Raw genomic sequence first — 14,577 nt, 5'->3', positions numbered from 1 at the left:
TGAACAGGTCCAGATCAGGGATCCTGGAAGTCGTCAGATCCTTTTACTCGTGCCTCTTGGGAAAGAGGGATCTGGATCGGGACAAGATGTCGGCTTTCCTGGCTGAAATCACCCCTGAGTCAGAAGCTCACCTCTCTTTTGACGTTTTGGTAGAAGAGATCAGGAAGGAGGAAGTTATCCTGGCGGTGGAAGGGTTAGCTCTGAAGAAGTCGCCAGGCCCGGATGGCTTAACATCCGAGTTTTATAAGACCTTTAAGGACTCTTTATGTCCCCTCTTGACTGAGGTATTCAATGAGTGTCTATCCTCGGGCACTCTGCCTCAGTCAATGAGGAGGTCAGCCCTGATCCTCCTATCAAAGGGTAAAGATCCGAGCCGTATTGAGGACTGGCGTCCCATAGCGCTTCTCAATACGGACAGAAAGATTCTGGCCAAGATACTGTTTAACAGGCTGGTGAAATTTGCGCCTCAACTCCTTTCGGTGGCTCAGCATTGCTCGGTTCCAGGCCGCAGCACTTTTAGTGCTGTGCTCGGTGTCCGAGAGGCAGTGGAACAGAGTAGAGCAGGCCACTGGAGGGGGTACATGTTGTCCTTAGATCAAGCAAAGGCATTTGATCGGGTGAACCATGAGTACCTCTGGTCGGTCCTTCTGAAGTATGGCCTGCCGGGGGGGTTTGTCGATTGGTTAAAGATCTTGTATGCGGGGGCGGAGAGTTTCCCGCTTGTGAACGGTTGGTCTGGCTGCCCTTTTGAGGTTGGGTCTGGCGTTCGCCAGGGTTGTCCTTTGAGCCCGCTTTTATACGTGTTCGCGATTGATCCCTTTCTTAAGAGGGTCAATCGTGGACCGTTGGCGGGAGTCGGGATGGATCCGGCGGCGCCGGAAGCCACTCTGAGGACAGTAGCGTACGCCGACGATGTCACCATTTTCGTGTCCTCGAAAGGGGAGGCGGAATACGTGATGTCTGAGGTGGACCGCTACTCGGAGGCATCCGGGTCCATGATTAACCGGGATAAGTGTGAAAGTCTCTGGCTGGGAGGGGGTGATCCAGCTTTCGATCTCCCGGACACCCTCCCAGAGCCCCAGTCGTCAGCCAAAGTCCTAGGCATCCATCTCGGCCATGGGGATTATCCCACCCAAAATTGGGACGACAGGCTTAAGATCGCCGCTCAGAAGGTCGGCCAGTGGAAGGGCTGGTCTTTGACCCTCAGGGAAAGGGTGCACCTGATCAAAGCTTTTCTGCTCCCTTTGCTGATCTATTTGGGCAGTGTGTGTATCTTGCCAGAGCCCCTCTGGACTCGGGTTTACAGTCTGTTTTTCCAGCTCTTATGGGGGAATAGACTGAACCTGATCAAGAGGGAGGTGACTTATCGCACGAGGAGACTAGGGGGGTTATCTATGGTCAACCCTGTTGTGTTTCTTGTGAACACATTTGTTAAGGTTAATTTGGCAAACCTCTGGATGGAGAGGGCTTCTCCGTGGGTAGTCTCCTGCCGGGGGTGGTTTCGGCCTTTCTTCCAGGAATGGGAGACGGGAGGGCAAGTGAAGGACTTGCGTACGCCTCACGGATATCTTCCGGCTTATGTCACCCCGATTCTGAAGGTAATCCGCCGGTGGGGTTTGGAGGTAGGGGAAATCAGGACTCTGTCAAGGAGGTCTCTTGACGAGAGGGTCTTGTTGTCCCACTTCCAAAAGCCCCTGGCCCTCAAGGATTGCCCAAGCCGGGATCTAGACAAGGGGTTACAGTTGTTAAATTCTGCAAGGATCCCCTTGAAGTTTTGGGACTTGGCTTGGCGCTGCTTTCACGGGAGGCTGTATGTAAGGGACAACCTGAAGTACAGGAACTCTGAGGAAAGGGGTTGTCCCCGGGAGGAGTGTGGCTCCATACTGGAAAGTATGGAGCACTTCCTGCTTCAGTGTCCCTTTAATACAGAGGTGTACAAACGGGTGGGAGCTTCCATTGGCTGGCCTAGGCTAGCCAGCCTCACCTATGCGGAGTGGGCCTATGGAGTGCTCAGAGACCTGGGAAGAAGGGACCTGTGCACATGTTTTTTAGTTAGCATAGTGGTTAGATACTGCACGTGGAATGCACGGTGTTTAGTTACAACGAAGCAGAAAGTCCTCCCAGTGGATGAGGTGTGTAGGAACATTCTGGGGGACCTGGTGAAGGTGCGTTCTCTTGAGTACGAAAGACTGGGTACCAGTAGGGCCTCTCTCCTCTGGAGAGGCTTTGCTTTTAGTGTACCGTAGTCTAGTAATACTCTTCCTGGTGGTGGGCTGATATTCTCACCCTAGATTTTTGTTTTGGAGATGTACGAGTTTATGAAAGGCTTGCAAAGGCTGAACTTGGTCCTTCGGTTATGGTTGTGTGCTGTTATATAGAATAGTGTTTATTGTATAGTGTTTATTGTATATTGTTGTAGGATAGGGTAAGCAGGGGTTAGTTAGTTAGGTTGGGTGGGTTAGGGTGACGGGGGGGGCACTTATAAAGTGTGGGGAGGCCTGCATCCAGTCCTGGACTACGCGGACATGGGAGGACATGGGGCGAGGGCTGGATGTGGGTGGTGGAGATAGGGCTGGCCTCGGACTATGCGGACATGCAGAGGACATGAGGCGGAGGTCAGTCCTGAGGGTCTTAGTTTAGGATAGGGAGTGGCTAGGGACAGGTTAGGTTAGGATAAGTGAGTGGTATGAGTTTGTAGTGTTATATATATAATAAAAATAAAAAATAAAAAATAAAAAAATAATAATAATAATTAAAAAAAAAAAAAAAAAAATTATTGGATTATTATTTTTTTGGGTTAGTAGGGGCAAGTAGCCCAAGGTTTTTGTTATGACAAAGTAGTCTTATTTTTGGTTAAAGTTTTATTCTGATTTACTTTGGCAAGAATAGCCTTAATTTTCAGTTTCTATGGGTTAGGATTACAGCCGAACCGGCTAGGTAAGTTTTATTTATTGTAGTTTGTAGTGTGTAGTTTGTAGGTTAGTAGTTATAGGCATGGATGTGAGTGAGAATGTGGCTGGGGCAGCTGGAATGCTGTCTTTGTTTAAGTTTTGTTTGTGATCTGTATTTATTTATTTATTTATTTATTTATTTATGTAACGTTTTGCAATTTTATAAATAAAAAAGAGTAGGAGGTGTGTCTGCTGAGCTCTCTGAACCTCCACAGCACAGGCCTCTCTGGGGAGTTTCCTAACATCTGCTCCCCAGGAGGAGTTCCAGACTTGTGGGGAGATTTTTTCCACCTCTCCCCAGCCCAGGCCCTGCCTCTCCCTAGGGAGCTGGTAGGGACCTGGGCCATGAGCTCACGCTCAGGCAAGGCCCAGGATCCTGCTTCCCGGGGTAGGCCGGCGGGGAGTAGGGGAGGTGAACTACCGGCCTCAGCATCATCATCATCATCATCATCAGCCTCCCTGGGGCCTGGAAGATCTGGCAGGTATGAAGTCTGTGGAGCCCCTGCAACCCCAGGGAGTGAAAAGAGCTCCACAGAAGCCATTTCCATTTGCGGCAAGAGAGGGGTGAGTGCTCCTGGAGGGAAGCCAGGGCCAGCCGTCGCTGGGTGGGGCGAGATGAAGCCCGGTGAGCCAGCTACTACCTTTGGCTCCCGCATTCTGGCATACCTCAGGGAGTACGAGGACCTTGGTAAGACCTTGAAAGGGCTCCGGGAGGAGCTGAAGGTGGAGAGGTTCAAGGCGGACAGAGCCTCTAGAAGCCGTCGCCCGGAGATCTCCGCCAGAATTAAAAAACTCAAGGCGGAGGTAACCAAGCTGGAAGAGAGGAGGGCTTGCATCCTTTCAAACGGCGGGCTTTTCCAGGAAAAACTCCTGAATGAGGCGCGGTTTGCAGAGATGGCGGGTGGCAAAAAAACGGAGATGGAAATATCGGATGCAGAGGAGGAATCCGGGGCCAGGAGGACCTCATCTGTCGGGTCTTCGTTGCTGCCGGAGCAAGTCAGCCTGCCCCCCACTAGCTCAGATGATGAGGACACCGACGGTGAGAGCAGTGGTGTGGGGGGGCAGCTGATGGAGCAGATTAGAATGCTGGAGTCCCCAAGGGTGCACATGGACAACATGGTCTTTGGGGATGAATTGTTGACAGACGAGGCTGGTCCCAAGAGGGGAAGGACAAAGGAAAAGAAGAAGAAAGACAGTGTGGGTGAGACCAAAATGATTTTCGTTCCTTACCAAATGCGCTCTGGGCCGGCTGCAAAGTCGGCTCAGGGCGCAGACCCCGTCAACCTCCCAGTCCCGGTCTCTGAAGTGGGATCGGGACGTAGAGGCGGGGAGAGCAAAAGACTTAAGATGGCACCGGACGCCATCCTCGCTGGTAGCGAGGGTGGCGTGGAAGAGAAGATAGCATCGAGAGAGGGGGGGGAGGAGGGAGCGCTCCGGTGCGGCGGTTGGCCACGCCCACTGCTGCCGCAGTCTCCGATACACTGAGTCCGTGCGCTGTGGATCTGCGGTGGAGTGGGGTGGTTGCCGCTGAGGCGGGTGCGCGTCCTGACTCCCCCCATACCCGAGCTCCTGCTGCTCCCTCTGGTGCCACTGCCTCCGCTGTGCCCGTGGCCCCGCCCACCAGTGCTAAGGTATTGGTGGCGGGGAGCGGCGCTGCTGGAGCCGGGGGTGGACCGGGGGGCATGAGGGAAAGCGTGTCGGAGGGCGTGGCCAAAGGTGCCTCCGGAAGTATGTGTGCGATGGAGAAGATCGTCGCGAAATCCTGTGCTCCAGAGATTGGAGGACTTACTGAGGGCAGCCCTCATGAGGCTGAATTCGTAGGGGAGGCTATTGATGTTATGAATAGTCTCCCGGGTGCCGCCGGTCTCGCGGCCCCTGTGGCCCCGCCCACTGGAGTAACTGTATCGGTGGCCAGGGGCGGCGCTGCAGGGGAGGTGAGTGGGGTGGCGGACCCGGGAGATAGTGTCAATATGATCGGGACTGCTGGGGACAGTGGTGCTGCAAAGCAGCAGCCCTCAGAGGAAAAGAAAATTAAAAAAGGATATGTTTCCCCTGGCGGGGTAGACAGGTATGTGGCCACGGGGTACCTTTTCTCTGTCTCTACCCTCTCTTCCGGCGATGAATTAAGCGTTGGGGGCGGGGGGCCTGTGGTGGTCCAGGCTCAGGTCTTGGGGGCTACGGGTAGTCAGGGGGAAGGCATGAAGAATAAGGAAGGTATCGCTGGTAATGATGTTATTGTTAATGATGTAAATGATGTCACTGTAAGTGATGTCACTGTTAGTGATGTCGCTGTTAGTGGTGTCGCTGTTAGTGATGTCGCTGTTAGTGATAATGCTAATATAATGAGTTCTAAGGTTCCAACTGGCCCAGCGGTGTGCGTGGAGGGACCCCCAGATTTGGTGGTGTTGGAGTCCTCAGTTGCGCCCTCTGCTGTGCCCGCGGTCGGGGGGCTGTGGGGGTGGTGGCTGGCAGAGCGCCGGTAGCTGGAAAAGTTGCTGGTGCGCTGGTCGGTGCCCTCGCAGTCCCTGCTGCCCCTGGGTCTTGTGAGGTCAGGGACCTTGTTGGGACTGAGGCGTCGGGCCCTGGCGGCGGGGCGGGTACGGGGGTTAGACCAGCCGCTGGGAAAGTGGCTGGCCCCCCTCGTGTCACCCCCCCGGCGGGATCTAGTGCATCACAGGTGGTAGGTAGTTTGGTGGGGGAGGGTGGGCCCGGTCTGACTGCCCCTCCTGCGTCCGTGACACCTGGCAGGAGTTATGCCAGCGTGGCGGGGGCTGCAGGGGGGGGGGGTCGTCCTCCATTGTCCTCCTCATTTCCAAATACTGGTGACGGTAACTTGCAGCAGCAACTTCTAGAGGCTTTAAGGAGAGGGGAAAGTTCCATTATGGTAGGGGGGCAGCAGGTAGATCTGTCCTTTTGGGTAGACAGGCATGGCCTGCGTGCCTTCCGAGAGCAAGTTTCGAGCGAGACCACCTGGTCCTCACCTACAACCGGCCCCGGGACGACCAGACGGAATGTTGTCTGTCTGAAGTGGAGAGGCGATGAAGCCTGCCCTACCAGGAAAAGGGTGGCGGAGCTTCTCTTTCAGATGGGCATCAGGGCGTGTGATATCTTTGCCCTGATACATCCGTTTGGTACCCGGGAGTTTGATGTCAGCTTTGCCCGGCCCGAGGGCCTTGAGCTCTTCTGGTCTGGGTATGAGCTGGCAAAGGACCTGCCGGATTGGAAAGGGTTTTTCGTGCAAGCGATAACCCGGCAGAGTGAGGTCAAGAAGGTGACCGTTTTGACCCGTAATGAGTCACTTTCTTGTATAGACATCTTAACGTGGTTGAGCAGGTACGGGGAAGTCCAGGGTCTTCCTAGTAAGAACCTAGACGAGTACGGCATCTGGTCGGGTGCCTGGACGTTTCAGATGAAGTTGAAGCGTTCCGGGGGGTCAGTTTCCCACATACCATCTTCTGCTTTTCTCGGAAAGGATAGAATCATGGTGTTCTACAGGGGACAGCCTAAGCTGTGTTACAAGTGCGGCAGCCCTTCACACTTTAGTGCCAGCTGCCAAGTGCAGAAGTGCGCATTGTGTGGGGGTGAAGGTCATCTAGCTGCATCTTGTAAACAGATTAGATGTAACCTGTGTGGTGAGCTAGGTCATCCATTCAGCCGTTGCCCTCGCTCTATTGCTAACGTGGCTCGTGCACGCGCAGAGGTGGGCCGGGAGGCAGCCGCGGCCGAGGCGAGTAAAACTGGCGAAGGTAGTAGAGCAGAGGGGTCAGTGAAGAAGAAGGTTAGTCCGTCCCAGCAGAGGCGGAATGAGAGGCGTCAAATGGAGAGGGAACGGACGGAACCCCGTCCTGGGGTGATGTCTGTTCCCTCCCAGGAGGCTGCCTCTCCTGGCACTGAGACCCTGGGGGTAACGGCGGTGAATAAGGAACTCAGGAGACTAGCCCGTTCCGAGGAGTCTCTGTCCTCCTGCTACGAAAGTGCGTCAGAGGGGGATGCGACAGAGCCAAATAAAAGGAAATGTCTGACCAAAATAAGATCTAGCCCGGCCAGTGTTGCCAGGGAAGGTGAAGCCAGCTCCTCCCTGGATCTCTCCAATCCTGGTTCTCTTCCCCTGGATCTTTCCAACCGGTACCTCATCTTGGATGAGATCTCCGCCTCCACTCCTGATGGGGAGGAGGTTGAAGGTGGGGTGCCGGAGGGGCAAGAGAAGGAGCCTCAAGAAGGGCCCGCGCCTCTCCCTGGTGGGGATGCAGGGTCCTCAGGGGTAGAGGCGGGTCCAGCCATTGGAAATGGGAACGACAAGGGTGGTGCGGAGGGGGAGTTGGGGGTGACCAATGTGATGGACACCACCACCTCTCTCAAAAGAAACCGGACCACCTTAGAGGACAGCCCCGGGAAGGGTAAGAAGAAGAAAGATAAGAAAGGGAAAAGGAGGGGGAGGAGGTAGGCCGTCTAACTTAATCACCCTTTATGGCGGCACTCACTCCGTTGACTCTGGCGACTATTAATGTCGCCAGTATCAAGTCAGATGCGGCTAGATTCGCAGCCTTTGATTTTCTCAGCCGAATTGAAGCTGACATTTTATTCTTGCAAGAGACCAGGCTGCCAAATTTGGCGGCCATACATAAAGCAAAAAAGGAGTGGAGGTTAGGTCCATCATATTGGTCTCTTGCGGCTGAGCCGTATAGCGGAGTGGCGGTGCTTTTTACCGCACCAGTAGAAAGCAGACGGGTGATCGAGTTAGAAATGGGAAGGTGCCTGATCTTAGATGTCCTCATGAGGGGACAGGAACTTCGTCTAATAAACATCTATGGTCCCCAAACCAAGTGGGACCGGAAGAGTCTCTTCATGAGGATAAAACCCTTCCTTTTTACGAGTCGGCAGGTGATCTTTGGCGGGGACTTCAATACAATCACGAGGTCCCAAGATAGGGGAGGCGCCAAAGATCAGCTGGATTATGATAGTATAGCCCTGAATAGCATAGCTAGTGAGGCTCGCCTGGTGGATGTCCACATTAGGCACACCCCAGGTCACGGTGGGTTCACTTTCTTCCGAGGTAGCCAGACTAGGTCTAGAATAGACAGGTTTTTTTTAAAGGAGGAGACTACTTTTTCACCCTTAAAGGTTGTTGAAGTGGAATTCTCCGATCACTGTCTAATTATGTTTTCTTTGAATGTTTCAGAGTCCCCCCAAATGGGAAGGGGTTATTGGAAGCTAAATTCGGCCCTCCTGGAGGAAGCAGAGGTGAGACAATCCTTTGAGGACTTCCTTCAGAGTCAGGTAGATATGCTGGACCTATGTGACACTAAGTCTGAGTGGTGGGAGATGTTCAAAGAACGGGTAGCACAATTCTTCCGTCAGCTCTCGAGCCTCAGGTCCCTGGACAGGTACCGCTTGTATCAGGGTCTGAGGAGGAAACTCGAACATCTGGTCTCGACTGGGGGTAGCCGAGAGGAGACCTCCAGGGTGAAATCCTTGCTTAAGAGGTGCCAGTATGATAGACACGCATCCTTGGTTTTTGAGAGGGATTTCGGGAGGTACCGCTCGCCCGACCCCTACAGAAACTGTAAGATGTCAGTGAAGAGTAAACTGGTGACGGGTCTGATTGATGGTACAGGATCTCTGAATCGGTCCAGATCAGGGATCTTGGAAGTCGTCGGATCTTTCTACTCGCACCTCTTGGGGAGGAGGGATCTGGATCGGGACAAGATTTCGGCTTTCCTGACCGAGGCCATCCCTGAGTCAGGAGCTCATCTCTCTCTTGGCGCTTTGACAGAAGAGATTAGAAAGGAGGAAGTTATCCTGGCGGTGGAAGGGTTAGCTCTGAAGAAGTCGCCAGGCCCGGATGGCTTAACATCCGAGTTTTATAAGGCCTTTAAGGACTCTTTATGTCCCCTCTTGACTGAGGTTTTCAATGAGTGTTTATCCTCGGGCACTCTGCCTCAGTCAATGAGGAGGTCAGCCCTTATCCTTCTGTCAAAAGGTAAGGATCCGAGCCGTATTGAGAATTGGCGTCCCATAGCGCTTCTCAATACGGACAGGAAGATTCTGGCCAGGATACTGTTTAATCGGTTGGTGGAGTTTGCACCCCGGCTTCTTTCGGGCACCCAACATTGCTCTGTTCCAGGCCGGAGCACTTTTAGTGCTGTACTCGGTGTCAGAGAGGCAGTGGAGCAGAGTAGGGCGGGTGGCTGGAAGGGGTACTTGCTGTCCTTGGATCAAGCAAATGCCTTTGATCGGGTTAATCACGAGTACCTCTGGTCGGTCCTTCTGAGATATGGCCTGCCGGAGGGGTTTGTCAATTGGTTAAAGATCTTATACTCAGGGGCAGAGAGTTTCCCGCTGGTGAATGGTTGGTCGGGCAATTCCTTTGAGGTCGGGTCTGGAGTCCACCAGGGTTGTCCGTTGAGCCCGCTTTTATACGTGTTCGCGATTGATCCTCTTCTAAAGAGGCTTGATCGTGGACCGTTGGCGGGAGTCAGGATGGATCCGGCGGAGCCAGAAGCCACTCTTAGGGTTGTGGCGTACGCTGACGATGTCACTATTTTCGTGTCCTCGAGAGAGGAGGCGGAATATGTGATGTCTGAGGTGGGGCACTACTCGGAGGCTTCCGGGTCGTTGATCAACCGGGATAAGTGTGAGAGTCTCTGGCTGGGAGGCGGAGATCCATCTTTTGTTCTCCCGGACACCCTTCCAGAGCCCCAGCCGTCAGCTAAAATCTTAGGCGTGCATTTTTGTCATGGGGTTTACCCCACTCAAAATTGGGATGGCAGGCTTAAGATCGCCGCTCAGAAGGTCGACCAGTGGAAGGGTTGGTCCTTGACCCTCAGGGAAAGGGTGAGCCTGATCAAAACTTACCTTCTCCCTTTGCTGATCTATTTGGCCAGTGTATGTATCCTGCCAGAGCCTCTCTGGACTCGGGTCTACAGCCTGTTCTTCCAACTGTTATGGGGGAATAGGCTGAACCTAGTCAAGAGGGAAGTGACTTATCGCACGAGGAGACTAGGGGGGTTGGGTATGGTCAACCCCGTGGTGTTCCTTGTGAACACCTTTGTTAAGATCAACCTAGCAGACCTCTGGAAGGAGAGGGCTCCTCCGTGGATAGTCTCTTGCAGGGGTTGGTTTCGGCCTTTCTTCCAGCAATGGGAGACTGGAGGGCGTGTGAAGGATTTGCGTACGCCGCACGGATATCTCCCGGCTTATGTCACCCCGACTCTGAAGGTGATCCGCCGGTGGGGTTTGGCGGTGAGGGAGATCAGGACCCTGTCAAGGAGATCCCTTGATGAGAGGGTCTTGTTGACCCACTTCCAAAAGCCCCTGGCCCTTAAGGATTGCCCAAGTCGGGATCTAGACGGGGGGTTGCAGTTGTTAAATTCAGCAAGGATCCCCTTGAAGTATTGGGACTTGACTTGGCGCTGCTTTCACGGGAAGATGTATGTAAGGGACAACCTGAAGTATAGGAACTCTGAGTAAAGGGGTTGCCCCCGGGAGGAGTGTGGCTCTGCATTAGAAAGCATGGAGCACTTCCTGCTTCAGTGTCCCTTTAATACAGAAGTGTACAAACTGGTGGGAGCCTCCATCGGCTGGCCTAGGCTGGCCGACCTCTCCTATGCGGAGTGGGCCTATGGAATGTTCAAAGGCCTGGGTAGGAGGGACCCTTGCACTGCGTTTTTAGTTAGCATAGTGGTTAGGTTTTTCACGTGGAATGCACGGTGTTTAGTGACCACTCAACAGAAAGTCCTCCCTGTGGAAGAGGTATGTAAGAACATCCTAGGTGACCTGGGGAAGGTCCGTTCTCTTGAGTGCGAAAGACTGGGTACTGATGGAGTCTCTTACCTCTGGAGGGGCTTCACCTTCGATGTGCCTTAGTCAAGTAGTACTCCTTCCTGGTGGTGGGCTAATGCTGGCACATTAGAATTTTTGTTTTGAAAAAGGAAAAAAGTTTTTGAAGAAGGGTTTCAGGTAAACTGAACCTAGGCCTTCGGGTAATGTCATTAATGTTGTTATTTGTAGGTGTTATTATTGGAATATTGTGTATATTGTATATATTGTATAATTCGTGTTATAGTAGGGTAAGAGGGTTGTAGTTAGGTTGGGTGGGCAGGGGAGGGGGGGGTTATTTGTGTGGGGAGGCCTGCATCCAGCCCTGGACTATGCGGACATGGGAGGACATGGGGCGACGGGCTGGATGTGGGTGGTGGTGGAGGGCTGGCCTCGGACTATGCGGACATGCAACAGACATGAGGCGGAGGTCAGCCCTGGGTATTTAGGGGAGGTGGAAGATAATCAATTTTGTTAGGGATAGAGTAGGATAAGTGAGCTATGCTTATAGGTGTATTATGTTATTTATTATAAAAAGGTGATGGGGAAAAAAAAGAAGAAAAATAAATAAATAAATAAATAAAAATAAAATAAAAAATAATTATAATAATATTATTGGATTCATTTTGTTTGACAAGTTGTCTTTGATTTTTGTTTTATTCTATTTCTTTAGCTTTGTTTTGTTCTATTTATTTATTTATTTATTTGTATTTGGTATATATTGTATATATTATATATAGGGTTTCAGTCAGACCGGATGGTTAAGTTTCCTTTTGTTTTTGTGTCTGGTTACTAACTTCTTTCTTTTAGTTTTTCTTTAGGCATGTATGAAGAAAGAAAGGAGTATGAATGAAGCTGGGCCAGTTTGGGTTTTATGCGTTATGTATAATGTGTTGTGTTTGTATTTTACTATGGCAAGGTTTTGTATTTTTGTATAAAATTTTATAAAAAAGAGTAGGAGGTGTGTCTGCTGAGCTCTCTGAACCTCCACAGCACAGGCCTCTCTGGGGAGTTTCCTAACATCTGCTCCCCAGGAGGAGTTCCAGACTTGTGGGGAGTTTTTTCCACCTCTCCCCAGCCCAGGCCCTGCCTCTCCCTAGGGAGCTGGTAGGGACCTGGGCCATGAGCTCACGCTCAGGCAAGGCCCAGGATCCTGCTTCCCGGGGTAGGCCGGCAGGGAGTAGGGGAGGTGAACTACCGGCCTCAGCAGCAGCATCATCATCATCATCATCATCAGCCTCCCTGGGGCCTGGAAGATCTGGCAGGTATGAAGTCTGTGGAGCCCCTGCAACCCCAGGGAGTGAAAAGAGCTCCACAGAAGCCATGTCCATCTGCGGCAAGAGAGGGGTGAGTGCTCCTGGAGGGAAGCCAGGGCCAGCGGTCGCTGGGTGGGGCGAGATGAAGCCCGGTGAGCCAGCTACCACCTTTGGCTCCCGCATCCTGGCTTACCTCAGGGAGTACGAGGACCTTGGTAAGACCTTGAAAGGGCTCCGGGAGGAGCTGAAGGTGGAGAGGTTCAAGGCGGACAGAGCCTCTAGAAGCCGTCGCCAGGGGGTCCCGGCAAGATTAAAAAACTCAAGGCAGAGGTAACCAAGCTGGAAGAGAGGAGGGCTTGCATCCTTTCAAACGGCGGGCTTTTCCAGGAAAAACTCCTGAATGAGGCGCGGTTTGCAGAGATGGCGGGTGGCAAAAAAACGGAGATGGAAAAATCGGATGCAGAGGAGGAGGAGGAATCCGGGGCCAGGAGGACCTCGTCTGTCGGATCTTCGTTGCTGCCGGAGCAAGTCAGCCTGCCCCCCCACACCGACGGTGAGAGCAGTGGTGTGGGGGGGCAGCTGATGGAGCAGGTTAGAATGCTGGAGTCCCCAAGGGTGCACATGGACAACATGGTCTTTGGGGATGAATTGTTGACAGACGAGGCTGGTCCCAAGAGGGGAAGGACAAAGGAAAAGAAGAAGAAAGACAGTGTGGGTGAGACCAAAATGATTTTCGTTCCTTACCAAATGCGCTCTGGGCCGGCTGCAAAGTCGGCTCAGGGCGCAGACCCCGTCAACCTCCCAGTCCCGGTCTCTGAAGTGGGATCGGGACGTAGAGGCGGGGAGAGCAAAAGACTTAAGATGGCGCCGGACGCCATCCTCGCTGGTAGCGAGGGTGGCGTGGAAGAGAAGATAGCATCGAGAGAGGGGGGGGGAGGAGGGAGCGCTCCGGTGCGGCGGTTGGCCACGCCCACTGCTGCCACGGTCTCCGGTACACTGAGTCAGTGCGCTGTGGATCTGCGGTGGAGTGGGGTGGTTGCCGCTGAGGCGGGTGCGCGTCCTGACTCCCCCCATACCCGAGCTCCTGCTGCTCCCTCTGGTGCCACTGCCTCCGCTGTGCCCGCGGCCCCGCCCACCAGTGCTAAGGTATTGGTGGCGGGGAGCGGCGCTGCTGGAGCCGGGGGTGGACCGGGGGGCATGAGGGAAAGCGTGTCGGAGGGCGTGGCCAAAGGTGCCTCCGGAAGTATGTGTGCGATGGAGAAGATCGTCGCGAAATCCTGTGCTCCAGAGATTGGAGGACTTACTGAGGGCAGCCCTCATGAGGCTGAATTGGTAGGGGAGGATATTGATGTTATGGATAGTCTCCCGGGTGCCGCCGGTCTCGCGGCCCCTGTGGCCCCGCCCACTGGAGTAACTGTATCGGTGGCCGGGGGCGGCGCTGCAGGGGAGGTGAGTGGGGTGGCGGACCCGGGAGATAGTGTCAATATGATCGGGACTGCTGGGGACAGTGGTGCTGCAAAGCAGCAGCCCTCAGAGGAAAAGAAAATTAAAAAAGGATATGTTTCCCCTGGCGGGGTAGACAGGTATGTGGCCACGGGGTACCTTTCCTCTGTCTCTACCCTCTCTTCCGGCGATGAATTAAGCGTCGGGGGCGGGGGGCCTGTGGTGGTCCGGGCTCAGGTCTTGGGGGCTACGGGTAGTCAGGGGGAAGGCATGAAGAATAAGGAAGGTATCGCTGGTAATGATGTTATTGTTAATGATGTAAGTGATGTCGCTGTTAGTGATGTCGCTGTTAGTGATGTCACTGTTAGTGATGTCACTGTTAGTGATAATGCTAATATAATGAGTTCTAAGGTTCCAACTGGCCCAGCGGTGTGCGTGGAGGGACCCCCAGATTTGGTGGTGTTGGAGTCCTCAGTTGCGCCCTCTGCTGTGCCCGCGGTCGGGGGGGCTGTGGGGGTGGTGGCTGGCAGAGCGCCGGTAGCTGTAAAAGTTGCTGGTGCGCTGGTCGGTGCCCTCGCAGTCCCTGCTGCCCCTGGGTCGTGTGAGGTCAGGGACCTTGTTGGGACTGAGGCGTCGGGCCCTGGCGGCGGGGCGGGTACGGGGGTTAGACCAGCCGCTGGGAAAGTGGCTGGCCCCCCTCGTGTCACCCCCCCGGCGGGATCTAGTGCATCACAGGTGGTAGGTAGTTTGGTGGGGGAGGGTGGGCCCGGTCTGACTGCCCCTCCTGCGTCCGTGACACCTGGCAGGAGTTATGCCAGCGTGGCGGGGGCTGCAGGGGGGGGGGGTCGTCCTCCATTGTCCTCCTCATTTCCAAATACTGGTGACGGTAACTTGCAGTGGCAACTTCTAGAGGCTTTAAGGAGAGGGGAAAGTTCCATTATGGTAGGGGGGCAGCAGGTAGATCTGTCCTTTTGGGTAGACAGGCATGGCCTGCATGCCTTCCGAGAGCAAGTTTCGAGCGAGACCACCTGGTCCTCACCTACAACCGGCCCCGGGACGACCAGACGGAATGTTGTCTGTCTGAAGTGGAGAGGCGATGAAGCCTGCCC

Source organism: Bufo bufo, chromosome 1 (assembly GCF_905171765.1).
Source record: "Bufo bufo chromosome 1, aBufBuf1.1, whole genome shotgun sequence".
Taxonomy (NCBI): Eukaryota; Metazoa; Chordata; class Amphibia; order Anura; family Bufonidae; genus Bufo; species Bufo bufo.
The sequence above is the reverse complement of the archived record's forward strand: the minus strand, read 5'-3'. Positions refer to the sequence as shown.